This window comes from Trachurus japonicus, unplaced genomic scaffold (genome assembly GCF_045865225.1).
Source record: "Trachurus japonicus isolate A0001 unplaced genomic scaffold, Traja_1.0 AP030087.1".
Classification (NCBI taxonomy): domain Eukaryota; kingdom Metazoa; phylum Chordata; class Actinopteri; order Carangiformes; family Carangidae; genus Trachurus; species Trachurus japonicus.
This window is the reverse complement of record NW_028220220.1, coordinates 42,540-57,282: the sequence shown is the minus strand read 5'-3', so window position 1 is coordinate 57,282 and position 14,743 is coordinate 42,540. Positions and strand designations below refer to the sequence as shown.

General features: G+C 42.6%; 2 long non-coding RNA genes across 3 annotated transcripts; both read left to right on the top strand.

Annotated features, from left to right (window-relative positions):
* Positions 1 to 233: 233 nt before the first annotated feature.
* On the top strand, positions 234 to 4,282 carry LOC146960713 (uncharacterized). The gene is made up of 3 exons (XR_015035384.1): positions 234 to 269; positions 2,850 to 2,885; positions 4,100 to 4,282. It is a non-coding gene; the product is annotated as an uncharacterized LOC146960713 (long non-coding RNA).
* An 8,969-nt stretch (positions 4,283 to 13,251) lies between these two features.
* Positions 13,252 to 14,462, top strand: LOC146960712 (uncharacterized). Of its 2 annotated transcripts, none has more exons than XR_015035386.1 (4): positions 13,252 to 13,427; positions 13,521 to 13,675; positions 13,792 to 13,889; positions 13,979 to 14,462. It is a non-coding gene; the product is annotated as an uncharacterized LOC146960712 (long non-coding RNA). The 2 variants fall into 2 exon arrangements; XR_015035385.1 differs by having other exon boundaries at positions 13,789 to 13,889.
* Positions 14,463 to 14,743: the final 281 nt, after the last annotated feature.

Below are 14,743 nucleotides of genomic sequence, written 5' to 3'. Positions count from 1 at the left end.
AAGACTATAATCTTATGTAATCTGCCCCTTTAAATTTTCAACTTAATTTAACCTACAGTCATGAGACGTTTGCGCCGGTGTGTTTAGAAAAAGAAGTGCATAGCTATGGCCTGCAGCTGGCGCACCGAGCATCGTTTGAGAGACAGAGCCACCTGCAGCAGACCCGTATCAAAAGATCTGAGGAATCCGATTGTCCCTGAACATATCAAACAACTTCAACTCCCCTACGTCATCGGGCTGAAGGCTCATTCTACTCGGACTCCCTAGCGGTAAGTAATGCACTTACGGTTCTCCCGTAGACTCTGTTGTGAAGCGGTTTAAATTACGTTTTTTTTAACGTGTTATGGTCAAACAGATATGATAATGTCTTTATTAAACTTCCATGAAAATATAATAAAAGACCTGTGAGATTACGGTGCTGGCACTGCTTTCTTTTAAAGATAACGGTATCTACAAACAAGTTGATAACGGTTGTTGTCCTTAGGTAAACGCCGTCGTTAAGAAGTTAACGGTTGTGTTGCTGCACGAGCAAAGCGTGTTTGTGTTGTTCAGTTTGGGGGAATCACGGTGTCTAGGAAGTGTAAAGTTAATAGTTGTTATTTTGTAGCCTGTATTGTCGTAGTGATCAGCTGTTTCCCCCTGCCTGTGATTGGTTCAGTGTGTGTGATAGAGGTGATTGTTTGTGGTTGTCATGGTGATGAGGCCGGTCAGTAGTGGAGTGTAAACATAATGTCCGTCTCCGTTTCTCCGTTTCTCCGTTCCTGTTTGCCTGTTTTCCTGATCATTAAGACATATTATACCACCACAACGACCCCTCATTCTACAAAAGCATCAGTGGCTGCAGCTGGCAGAGGCATTAGAGTTAGTCTAAATGGTGATATAGTGACGTGAAAATGTGATAAAATGCCATCTAATAATTATCCTGATGGTGAGAAGTGTCAAGCACTAATTTACTGCATCTCTCTCTATCTCTCTCTCTCTGTGTGTGTGTGTGTGTGTGTGTGTGTGTGTGTGTGTGTGTGTGTGTGTGTGGCGTGTTAACTCATTAAACTAACGTTACTAATGCCGACATATATTTTATTGCGCATTAATGCATGTTGCTCCAATGCTTTTATTTTGTAAAAGTCTGTTGCTGGATTATTTTAGCCTAGCGCACTACACGCAGGTTGCTCTGACTGTGCGGACGCTTGTTGCACTGTGGTGAAGTTAGAACCATCAAGGTCGGAGAGGGACGGACAAAACAGCGGCCCAGAGAGCTCTCATGCGGGGAGGGTTACGTGCTAAACTCGCCGGCCGTCTCTGCTGAAGTTGGCTTCATGTTGGTAATGTTGCTATCGGGATGTCCAGCATATTCCTCTTCAATGTCCGGTCTCTGGTAAACAACATGAATGAACTGCGACAGGATCACGTTTTTAAAAGGACCCTGGACTGTCATGTTTATAATGAGCATGGTTTAACATTAACAGCAACGTCACGCTGTTTCCAAAACGACACCGACTTCAGCAGACACGTGAGTTTTACAGTGGCTCCTGTCATTACTTTGTTTTCAAAATATCATCATGCTGCTTGTCCTGCATAACCTATTTTAAATGGTGTATTTTTTCCGAGGGTATTCTGCATAAGTATGAGATGTTGAGGGGCTGTAGTCTGAAGCTGCTCAGTTTTAATATAGCCTAAATCTACTAAAATGTGATTGGCGATTTAAAAATAATAATAATAATAATTTAAACATGGCTGAGTGACCAATAACAAATTAAACTGCGGTTTGACAAATTCAAACACATTTATTAATGCTGTCGTTTAAAGGAGCCACGGTATCCTGTGGAGTTACACCTATCATGTGTAAGACAATTCAAAGCAAATTCAGTGTCCCAGTTAAAGGCTGCAGGCGATTTTGAAGTAATATAAAAGTAATCCAGAAAGTATTCAGATTACATTACATTACTTGAAATTGTAATCTAATTACATTACAGATTACATTTTAGGACATGTAATCAGTAATCTGTAAAGGAATACATTTTAAAAGTAACCCTCCCAACACTGCGCACATGGATCTCAACATGAGAGAGAAGGTGCTTTGCTATATCTTATTTACATCTCACCCCACACACAACGACCTATGGCTTGTGGAGAAAGCATATGGCTTGTGAAGACGTACAGCGCGATGGAGAGAGAAAAAAATGGTTCATACAGTAGGCTATACAGCGTGCACTGCACACCAGCTGATCCGCCGGTGAAATATGCAAGTTAGTCAGATAATCAGGGCCGTTGCTAGGAATTCTGGGGGCCCTGAAAGAATAAAAGTGGGCCCCTGACTTTTCCACTTTTTTTCTTAGACTATGTATTATCATTTTTTATTTAGCCTATTTTGTTTTGATGCTAATGCAGCATTACTATGAGTATCAGTCAGGGTCTTATGCAGAATAATTCAGTCATACAAAGATTAGACTACAGGGGTTTTTTGTGGGCCCCACTGGGCGCTGGGCCCCTAGAATTATCATCACCTTTCTCCCCTATACAACAGCCCTGAGATAATTAATGACATGTCCTGAATCAAAAGGTGGCAAAGTGACTGGACTAACGAGTTTTGTTTTATTTTATTTTTATTTTATTTTAACAACAAATGTTATGGCACTTTCGTTCATATGGCAGCATACCATTGAAATAAAAGTGCACTTTACAGTACTTTTGAATTCATATTGGATTTTGCAATGCGATTATTCGTGATTAATCAGGGAAATCATGCGATTAATTAAAAATTGTAATCGTTGCCCAGCCCTACAAAATAGATAATTATTAAAATCTAAAACTCAATGAAAAATATCATAACATTTTACTTCTTTTCCCAGAGAAAGAGAAGAAGATTGTGCGCTTGCACGTGATTGGTGAGTACAAGAAAATCTGAACTGAAATTAATGTTAAGATCAAGGAGACAAGGAGAACAGTAGTCCTCATGTAGTGCCTCACAGAGACCAGAAACATTTTTTTAACTAGAATGATTGATTTTGACAACCACTTGATTTGTCACACAGAGTCAGTTGCAACACCACATTTACTGAGTCTGAAGAGTGTTTTTTTGCCCAGAATCAAGCCTCGTACTCTCGTACTAAAAAGAGATTTGGCTAGTAATGGCTAGTGAAGAGAGCGTGAGAATTAACCCAGTCTTTAAAAAATAAAGATGGTTTAGTCAAATGTAAAATGACACGTAGTCTACTGATAGTAATGTGTAAATTAACACTATATTGCTGGCTTTACAATGGTTACACATGGAACAATTTTGCATGTTGTAAATCGCATGTAGTATAAATATCTTATGTTTCATTTAAAGGGATAGTTCACCCAAAATTCAAATTTAACTCATTATCTACTCACCCTAATGTCAACTAAGAGCTGTGAGAATTTTCAGAGTCCTCCGTTCCTTCTCTGAGATATTGCTTTTATACAACAGTTGTGCATTTTATTAGTTAACAGTAATAAGCTACAAGAGATTGTGATTTGTTTGATTTGTTGTTATTTATTTGGCTCCGCCAACACAAATAGTTCCGCAACTAGAAGGGAGACAAGGCTGTTGCCAGGCAACACAAACATTTCCTAGCTTGCTACTGGTGGCCCTTTTTCCACTGAGCTGGTTCGGAGCCAGTGCCTGAATAGCACCGGAACAACAGGACCAGCTTTAATATGACGTTATCGATACCGTAGTAAATTTGTTTATCTGCTATGCAATAAATATAAACACAGTTGAAGCCAAGTAGCCGAGCTACGTGGCTAACAACAACACAGAGAATGATCGCAAATTAGACAGATCATGTCAGCTCCGGGTTTTAATTTTCCAGTCCTTTTTTAAAATAACTGTAGTAGGCAGCAGAGAGATGGGGCAGCTCCGGAATGGGGAGCTTGGCTCTGACTTAGCTCCTGAACGCCTGAACAGCAGAGTGATAATGTCTGTAAAAAGTCCCAGTGCTGTTACATTGTATATCATGTAATGTCTCTCGTCCAATCAAATTACTTGGTCGGAACTAACTGTTGTATAAACAAGTATAACAAGGATAGTTTCAGACCTAACAATTTGTCCTTTTTTATTGTGTTTCATATTTTGCAGAAGAAGACCTGTCTTCCAGACCGTCCTGTTTTGTCCCTCTCACCCCCCTCATCCCCTTTATCCATCCATCCTGCTCTATCTGTTGTCTCTGCCTTCTTTCTCTCTCCCTAAGTTTCACGCTTTCAGGCTTGCTGTTCAAACGTACCAAGCCTTCAAGAAACAAGCTGAAATGCTGAAAAAAGAAACATACTGAAAAAGAAACATACTGAAAAAGAAACATACTGAAATACTCTTTTGAAGAAAAACAACTCTCCTTGAAGTAGTCCTCTCTTGAACGAAAAAGACTGTCATTGAAGTAGTTCTCCCTTGAACGAAAAGAATTTCCACTTGAATGAGACATTTCCTCTTATGCTATCCCTATTTTCCCTTTGATACGCTCTTTACCTTTTCTCTGACTTTTTGAAATTGATCAAAACTGAAACAAGTAGTTTAAATTCACCCGTACCAAGTAATTCTGCCTCATTAAGAAACAACTCTTGTTGATCAATTGCAATCTGAAAGTATACATCGCCATTGAATTTGAGCAAAATCTATTTTCTCCAGTGTGTCATTTCTGTTTCAGTAAAGTAATTTCCCTACTGATTTAAAGAGGCAAGTATTTTCTGAATCAGTAGAAATTGATTTAACTGGCTCATCAGTCCTAAAAGCACTGGAGTGTTGGAACAAGAGAGGTTCTCTATTTTTTTTCCTGCTCCATATTGAGACTAATTTAACTTGAATTATCTTTTCACATCCAGTCTCTGCTTTAATAAGCAACAAACCTCTCATAGCATAGTCTGTATTGTTGTTTGTCTGTATTGTGCCTATTTGTCTGCATCAACAATGCCAAGGAAAAACAAGAAGTCTCAAGCTAGAAAACTCCAGTGGCAACAGCAGAGGGAATCTCAGTGTGCGGCACCAAGTGAACAAGCAGAGGGTACCGGTTCTCAGAGCAGCATGGTGAGTGAGTCTACGACACTTGTTAGTGAGACTGTAACACAGGGAGGACCACCTGATGGATTGTGTGTTTCCAATGCTGACATGATAAATAGGCAAAGTCACATTGATGCTACGTGCCCAGCAGAGGCTTCCAATGCAGACCCAGCGAAAAATCAGGTAGCTGCTTCAGAAGTGCCACAAGTTTCTAATGCTGACATTATAAAGGAGCAACATAACAGTGATGCAGATTGTTCTCATGTGCACCAGGCAAACTACAAACGCAACTATGATAATTCAAATGTAGGACAAACATCTTGTGCAAACATTGCAAAAAGGAGACGTGGCAGTAATGCTCCACATGTAGCTGTTCCTCCTCATGCTTACAATGATATCCTGGAGCTTCAGCTCGGTGAGAAAAGAGTCTGTGCGATGCGTAGCCAGGCTTCTGTGAGATATGGTAAATACAGAAACCAACAGTGTACCTGTAACTCTCTGACGTTTCTGGCTTTTCTTTATGAGAATGAAAACATCACAACAGAGAACCTCAATCAAGTTTTGGATAAAGGTAATGCATTGTACAAAGAGGCCAGGAAACGGTTCCCAGACTTTATCCATTTGACAGCAGATGAGATCCCTGACCGAGTGACTGCACGCAGCCATGTGTACAATGTAAACATGAACATATGGTCACGATATGGTACGTTAGGAGACCCTGACCCTGGAAGTGTTGATTACTTTCTGGACCTAATGGCTGGACTGAGCTGTCTGCTGTCAGAAGTGCAGTATGCATTGCTGTTGATGACTGGGTTGTGTATCGCACTGTTCAGAACCAGATCTGGTAGGTTTGGTTTCTTTGACCCACACGGCAGAAAAGAGGATGGTAGACATATACCGCTGGGATGCCCTTTACCTGGAAGGGCTGTCATGGTGACATTCACAAGTCTCTTTGAAGTGATTGAAAGACTCCAAATATTTCACAGGGGGATCAGAACTCCCTCCTCCTGCAACTATGAGTTGAAACCTGTGACATTTCCCTGTGCTAATGCAACCCATGACAACGAAACCACCCCTGATGTGCTGATTACAACAAATGATCCTGCTGAAACAACCTCCTCTGTTTTAGATGATGGTCTTCACAGTGAGCCGAGTGCAGTCACTGAGCTCTCTGATGAGATACTTTATGAACTGTGCACTGCCATGGAAACAGAAGCACAACCATTGAGCCAGCCCAGTGTAACTTCTGTCACAGCCCAAGACATCACTTCATCTGTGGCACAACAGGATCAAATCGGGTTGCCTGATCCACCAAATGAAACTGCTCCACATGTCTCACCCGACATCTCCATTACACTGTCCAAACTCAATAAAAACCAAAGGAGAAAATTCATGAGGAAACTAATGCTCTCAGCAAAAGACACAAACAAAAAAGACAAAAAAACAAAACAAAGAGAGAAGTATGCTTCACATGAAACATACAGAGAAAAGAAGAAATTTTACGAAAAGAACAAAAACTGTAATGACTTAAACCGAGAAAAAAAACAGCAATATTTTGCCAAACGCTATCGAGACAACGCTGAATTTAAACAAAAGAACAAAGAAAAAATGAAGAACCGATACATGACCGATCCTGAATTTAAACAACAGAAACAGGAGTATATCACGAAACAATACAGACAAAATGTGACTTTTAGAGAGAACCAAAAGCTCTATCAGACCAAAAGATATCAAGAGGATTTAACCTTTAAAAAAAAACAGAAACTGTACCTGACCAGAAATTACAAAGAAAACTCCCAGTTCAGAGAACGGCAGCGGTCTTACATGACCAGAAATTACAAAGAAAACTCCCAGTTCAGAGAACGGCAGCGGTCTTACATGACCAGAAATTACAAAGAAAACTCCCAGTTCAGAGAACGGCAGCGGTCTTACATGACCAGAAATTACAAAGAAAACTCCCAGTTCAGAGAACGGCAGCGGTCTTACATGACCAGAAATTACAAAGAAAACTCCCAGTTCAGAGAACGGCAGCGGTCTTACATCACCAAAAATTACAAAGAAAACTCCCAATTCAGAGAACGGCAGCGGTCTTACATCACCAAAAATTACAAAGAAAACTCCCAATTCAGAGAACGGCAGCGGTCTTACATTACAAGGCGTTACAGTAATAACCAGACACACAGAGCACGACACAGAGAGCTGATGAAGCAAAGGATGCGAGAAAAATATCACAACAATCTTGCTTATAAAACTATGCACAACATGAGATGTGCTACGAAAATAAAAAGGAAATACAGACGTCTCGATAGACAAGCACAGGAGAGTGACAACAGTGTGATCGCAGAGGCCATATCTATATTCAGATCCCATATAAAGTCTGGTCCAACGTACCCTTGCACCGTGTGTCATAAGGCATCATTCCCAAACCAAGTGAAACAGTGCAAGAGGTCAACCTATGTGAAAAACCCACGTCTAGTTGCATCCTGCCTAACAGGTAAATATGTTCATGTTTGTGATGAAGTCTGCAGAAATGAACAACAGTGCACAATGCCAGATGAGAGGAGAAAAGAATGGATCTGTCACACCTGTCATGATCACCTTAAACGTGGAGCTATGCCATCTCTTGCTGTAGCCAACAACATGGAGCTTGTTGACATTCCACCTGAACTGTGTGACCTCAACATTTTGGAGAGACATCTCATCGCCAAATGCATCCCATTTGCCAAGATTATTCCTCTTCCCAAAGGCAGACAAAATTCAATACGAGGTAATGTAGTGTGTGTCCCCTCTGAAGTTCAAGAAACTGTACAAGCATTGCCCAGAGTGAGGAGTGAGTCTCAGGTTCTGAGAGTGAAACTGAAGAGAAGACTGTGTTACAGAGGTCATCAGCTGTTTCAGACTGTCACCTGGTCTAAACTGGTTCACGCGCTGCATAAACTGAAAGAGATTCACCCAGAGTACAAGGATGTAAGTATCAGAGATGATGCTGAACTGTGTGATCCCACACTTCCTGATGAGGAGGAGGAGGAGGAAGGTGAAACAATGAATGATGATGATTATGATGAAGGTGATCTGTTGGAAATTGATGTGTTTGAGAATGAAGCATTTCAGGAGACAGAGAATGAACCTGATGACAAGCCTGATGACGGGCAGAATGTTGACAATGCTGAGCAGCAGCCAACTGAGCAGACACGTGACAATGAGGAACAGGAAGAAAACATGCCCAATGGAGGGTTTGCGCTTGACTCGTGCCTTCAGCCAACTGATGTGTCAGAGGAGATATTAAGTTTTAGTGAGGGTATCTACTCTGTGGCGCCTGCTGAAAGAAACAGTCCAGTTGGTTTCTTCAAAACACCCAGACTGGAGGCCATATCCTTTCCTATGCAATTCCCTACAGGTCAGAACACACTGGATGAAGCTAGACTTGTTAAGCTGTCGCCCAGCGGTTATTTCAAAGCTCGGCTTTTCTGTGTTGATAATCGTTTTGCCAGAGACACAAACTACTTGTTCTTTGCCCAGTTTGTGACAGAAATTCACTTGGCCACAAACAGCATGAGCATTCAGTTAAGGAAAGCAAAGCCTATGACCAGAGACGGACGCAGAATAACATCTGATATGTTACTGAATAAACGTGAGGTGGAAAGACTTGTGAGGAATAAAGATGCAGTAAGATTCATGCAGCCACTCAGAGGAACTCCAGCCTACTGGCAAAAAACAACCAGAGATCTCTTTGCCATGATTAGACAGTTGGGAGTTCCGACATTCTTCTGTACATTCTCAGCGGCTGAAATGCGTTGGCCTGAGGTCATCGAGGCAATAAAAAGACAACAAGGTGAGGATGTTAATTTTGACGAGCTTGACTGGTCCGCAAAGTGTGACATACTGAGGAGCAATCCTGTGACAGCCATGCGAATGTTTGATAAACGAGTAGAGGCTTTATTCAGAGACCTGATTTTCTCGCAAGCAGAGCCCCTTGGGAAAGTGCTTGATTTTTTCTACAGAGTAGAGTTTCAGCACAGAGGAAGTCCGCACATCCATTGCCTGTTATGGATAGAAGGTGCACCGGTATTCGAGACCGATAGTGACAAAACGGTGTGTGACTTTGTTTCAAAGTACATCACAGCTCAGCTCCCTGACCCACGCAAACAACCTGAACTGCACAGAAAAGTGAAAGAGTTACAGATGCACAGCAGAAACCACTCTCGCACATGTTTCAGAAGCTTTGGCTCTGCCTGCAGATTTGGATTTCCTAAACAACCCTGCAAAGAGACAATGATCACCAGACCATTTGAAAGTGACAGTGACATTTCCGAAACAGTGGAAAAGGCCAAAGACAAACTCAAACCACTGAACGCGCTCCTGAACGAACCTGAGATTGCCGAACACCTGAGTTTGGAGCAGCTCCTGGCTCGCTATAAACTGACAGTCAGTGAATATGAGAAATGCATGAGCTTAATTGCCACATCCTGCTCAGTGACCTTGAAACGTGACCCCAAAGACTGCTGGGTAAATGGGTATAATTCGTACCTTCTCAAAGCGTGGAATGCAAATATTGACGTGTCTTTTATCCTAAATGCTTATTCTTGCATCATGTATCTGACCAGCTACATAACAAAGCAAGAATCCAAAATGTCAGAGTATCTGAAAACAGTCATTGAGAACTCCAACAAGGAACATGTCAACGAATGTGACGAAATGAGAGAAGTCATGCAGGCTTATTCCAAAAAGAGAGAGATATCAGCCCAAGAAGCGGTCGCAAGAGCATGTGGAATCAAACTGAAAAAATGTTCACGAGGTGTTGTATTCCTACCAACTGATGACAACCCAGTTAAAATGAGTCGCCCGATGTCAGCCCTGGAAGACGCAACACCAGGAAGTGCAAGTATATGGATGACATCACTGACGGACAAGTACAAAAACAGACCTGAGACACCAGATTTTGAGGAGATGTGTCTGGCTGATTTTGCAGCAACATGCAGACTTGTCTATGGCAATCAGGCAAAAGGCAAAGATGTTCTCCGCTTGCTGAATGACTCGGGATTTGTTCAAAGGCGAAAAAACGACAAGCCTGCTGTGATCAGATTTTACCGCCCCTCGAAGGAAAAAAGTCCTGAACAGCACTATGGATCACTGCTGAAGCTGTACCTTCCCTACAGATCAGATGCAGAACTGAAAAGGCCATTCTTACCAACGTACCAGTCCTTTTACGAAAGTGGCATTGCACGTCTGCCTGGCCGTGAGCACGGTGAGCTAGTTAAATACATTGTGAAAAGAAACAAAGACAAATACGAGAAAAACAGTAAAGAGATTGAGCAAGCTGTGGAAGAGTACGAGCAGAACAGAGGATTGATTGATGAATGGAACAACCTGGCACCTGAATCTGAACTTGTGAGGATGGAGTGCATTGATGAACTGCAAGCAGCAGAGCCAGATCACGACAATGTACAAGAAAATGTCCCAGACTACAGTCGTCAGGTTAACGCTGTAACAGAAGCCAGAGCCATCAGAGAGCCCCCTGCAATGGATCCTGCTGTGTTACGTCAAATGTACCAGAACCTGAACCAGAAACAAGCCTGTGTCTTCTCTTTAATCAGAGACTGGTGCATCAAGCGTGTTCGTCGCCTAAATCCAGAGCCGCTGTTCATCTATATCAATGGTGGAGCTGGAGCAGGAAAGTCACATCTGATCAAATGCATCTACGCAGAGGCGTCAAAGATACTGTGCAAAGTACCCAGACATGCAGACGACACTGACATATCAAGCCCCACTGTGCTGTTGACTGCTTTCACTGGAACCGCAGCATTTAACATCTGTGGAACAACTCTGCACTCTCTGCTGAAGCTCCCCAGAAGTCTGAAACCTCCTTTTGTGGGACTGGGTAACAAACTGGATGAAGTCAGAGCAGAACTGATCAATGCTGAAATCCTCATCATTGATGAAGTGTCCATGGTGTCAAGGGCCCTCTTTGCATATGTTGATGTCAGACTGAAACAGATCAAAGGCAGCCAGAAACCTTTTGGAGGAATGTCAGTCATCGCTGTTGGAGACTTCTATCAGCTACCACCAGTACGACAGTCTAAACCTCTGTGTGTACACAACCCAGAAGACATTGACCTGTGGCAGGAAAACTTTCAGATGATCACGCTCACTGAGATCATGCGTCAGAAGGATGATGTTGCCTTTGCAGAGATGCTGAACAGGATCCGTGTGAAAGACAAGTCAGAAGAGTTGTCTGAATCAGACAGAGCTTTGTTGTCACAAGCCATCACTGAACCAGCTCAACGCCCTGCTGATGCCCTGCACATTTTTGCCACCAACAAACAGGTAGGTGCTCACAATACTGAAATACTGACGAAGAATTACTCCAACGTCACCAAAATTGATGCAGACGACTACAAAAAGGATCCGAGGAATGGGAAAATGACACGACAAGAACAACCATTCAAAGGAGGTACAAATGAGCTACCAGACACACTCCAAGTTGCAGAAGGCGTACGTGTCATGCTGACTAGAAACCTGGATGTTTCCAAAGGACTGGTGAACGGTTCGTTTGGTACTCTTATCAAAGTGGTAACCTCTGAACCGCCTGGATCTGCACATGTCAACATGCTTGGACTCCAAATGGATAATGAAACAGCATCAGGATCAGCTGACAACCTTGTTTATATCGAGAGATCAGAGGACAACCTGAAACAGAAAGGAGCTGTGCGCAGACAGTTTCCCATCAAGCTGGCTTTTGCATGCACCATTCACAAGGTTCAAGGCATGACAAGACATTCAGCTGTTGTCTCCCTGAAACACATCTTTGAGCCTGGCATGGCTTATGTGGCATTGAGCAGAGTCACCTCTCTCAGTGGACTGCACCTGCTGGACATGGATGAGAGTAAAATCTACGCCAACACTGAAATCACTGAAGCGCTTGAGGCCATGAGACAAATGAACCTGGACGACATGATGCCACTTCTTCATCTTAGAGACACACTGAGCCGACCTGACACTCTGACCATTGTTCACCACAACACAGAGGGACTGCCAGCTCACATCAATGACATCAAGAGCCATCACGAACTGTGTCTTGCGGATGTTTTGTGTCTCACAGAAACCCACCTACAGGGCTCCTTTGTGGCAGACAGTCTTCAACTTCAGGGCTACACCATGTTCAGACGAAACAGACACCTGTCCTACACCAATGATCCCCAGATGGCAAAGAAAGGTGGTGGTGGAGTTGCCATGTATGTCAGAAATCATATCCAAGTGCACGAGAAGCAGTACATACATAATGTAACTGACCTAGAGTTTGTGGCTCTGAAGATTGAAGCCCCAGTGAGAGCACTAATTGCAGCTGTGTACAGACCACCAGACTACTGTGTCAAGTCATTCCTGAAGAACCTGAGCAGCCTTGTGGACTCACTGGAGATCATGGATATTCAACCCATCATTGTCTGTGGTGATTTCAACGAGAATCTGAAGTCTGAAGAAAAAAAGCCAATACTGGAGATGTTTCAGTCCAAAGGGTTTCAACAACTCATCACTGATCCAACCACAGAGAAGAACACACTGTTGGACGTGGTTTTCATCTCTCAACCTCAGCAGTGTCTCCATTCTGGTGTGCTGAAGACCTACCACAGCTATCACAACCCCATTTACTGTGTATTGTCTTTTAACAGTTCGTGAAACAGTGCGGTAAGCCATACAGGTTTAGTAAAATACAAGTGACTCATTTGATAAAATTGTGTTTTCATCATGTTGTTATCACCATGTACATTCTTCAGTTTGCAATCAATAGGACAATTCTATAAGCATCATCTTGTGTAAAAAAAAAAAAAAGTGTGTTTTGGCTTGTGCATTTACCAGGGAGGGTTTTGGGTTTTGGGTTGGTAAATGCACAAGCCAAAAGAGTTTCAGGAACCAAGGACAGCCAGTGTTTACAATACCTGTGCTACATGTGTAACAGACACTGAATAAATGAACAATAAAATAAATGAATTTCAATAAATAATATTTATCAATTAATATAATATATCCTATTAACTGTTAAATTAATAAAAAACATCAATACACATTTATATGCAACTGCTGAAAGTACATGTTCTCTGTGTTGTGTGAGCTGGGATGGTCACCTCCCCTGCCTCGGGGCAGGTGGCCTGACCAGAGACCATTCACTCTGTGTGCTTTCTGACCCCCACTCAACGTTCCCCTCTCCAACCTTTACCACATTACTTCCAAAACTGTGAAGATCAGCTGGGAACGGCCAGGACATGGTGGCTGTCAGTCTGCCATTGCCCAGGTACTGCAGCATCATCCTGTCAACAGTGGATCCACCACAACTGGGTTCCACAGAGTTCTTCTTCCTGCCTGCCCTGGTTGTTCTTCGCTGAAGAGAATGAGACTGTCGTGGTGCTGCTGGTTGCTGAAGGTATGACAGACAGTATGTGATTTATAGGCTACAAGTTCTGCACATGTTTTATGCCACAAAAACGTACAACATCTTTCTCTTCTCTTTTATCAGGAGCACCTACTTCCACCTCATCATCATCCGGCCACGTCTGACCAGAAACAACAGCATCATCAAAACCGTCAGTCTGCAGAGCCCTCACTGCTGGACCGCACATACACAAGTCATCCTGCTGCCAGCTTCTATGCCTGCTCACAACAGAGCCAAAGGTACCGCTTTGTTGTTTTGTCATTAAAAAATGTGGATGACACTGTTGACAATGTAGGTTTACAACAATATCATGTCCACTGCCTTCTCCTTTCAGGTCTCCCCCACTTGACAGTAGAGACCGACAGGGCTGGACAGCTTTCTGGACCTTGTGATCTGTGTGACGGAGCACTGAGGGTGACAGGCTGATGATTCTCTGGCAGGTGATTACTTAAGGTAAATGATAATCAGTTAGTAAGTGTTGAACATGTGATTTATGTCTTGGTCTTCACTTTCCAAAATATTTTTCTATTTTGTCTTGTCAGGTTCACCTCCCTCATTCTTCTGTTGATCATCTGGCAAGTGATGAGGTGCACTGCTGCACGGACACACAGCTCAGAACCACCAAGCCATCGTGCTGTCACTGACCACACATGACAACACCATCCAATCTGTGCAGCAAGCAGCAAATGGCCAAGTCAAATTTGAACATGGGCCACTGCAGTCAGGACTGTGCCCATGTGATATATACTGTTGAGCCCATAAGGTTTTATTCTTGGCCGTCACAACATCTATCACACGTCTGCCCGTCCTGGGTGAGGGATCCCTCCTCTGTTGCTCACCCTGAGGTTCCTCCCGTTTTTTTCCCCCTGTTAAGGGTTTTCTTGGGAGTTTTTCCTCAGTCGATGTGAGGGTCTAAGGGCAGAGTGTTGTAATGCTGCTGTGTCAAGCACTTGGAGACAACGTTTTTTTAGAAATGCAATACACAAATGAACCTCCTTTCCTGCAAGTGCTGTAATAAAGACAGATTCTAACTATCCCAAGGACAGTCATTCTTATATTATGTTTACCTAGTATTTTTTGTTGATACATTCCACATTACTGAAGAAAGGTGTTGTGTCTGAACAATTACATCAGTGAAATCTATTTCTACTGGTTTTAGACCTTTAAACACATCTTTTACACTTTTGTTAAACAATTCAGGTGTTTTTCCACCAAGTCATATAATTCAACCTCCTGCTCACATGTTCTGCTTTTACCTCTCACATATTGCTCCATCTATATTACCTCTCACATATTGCTTCATCTAT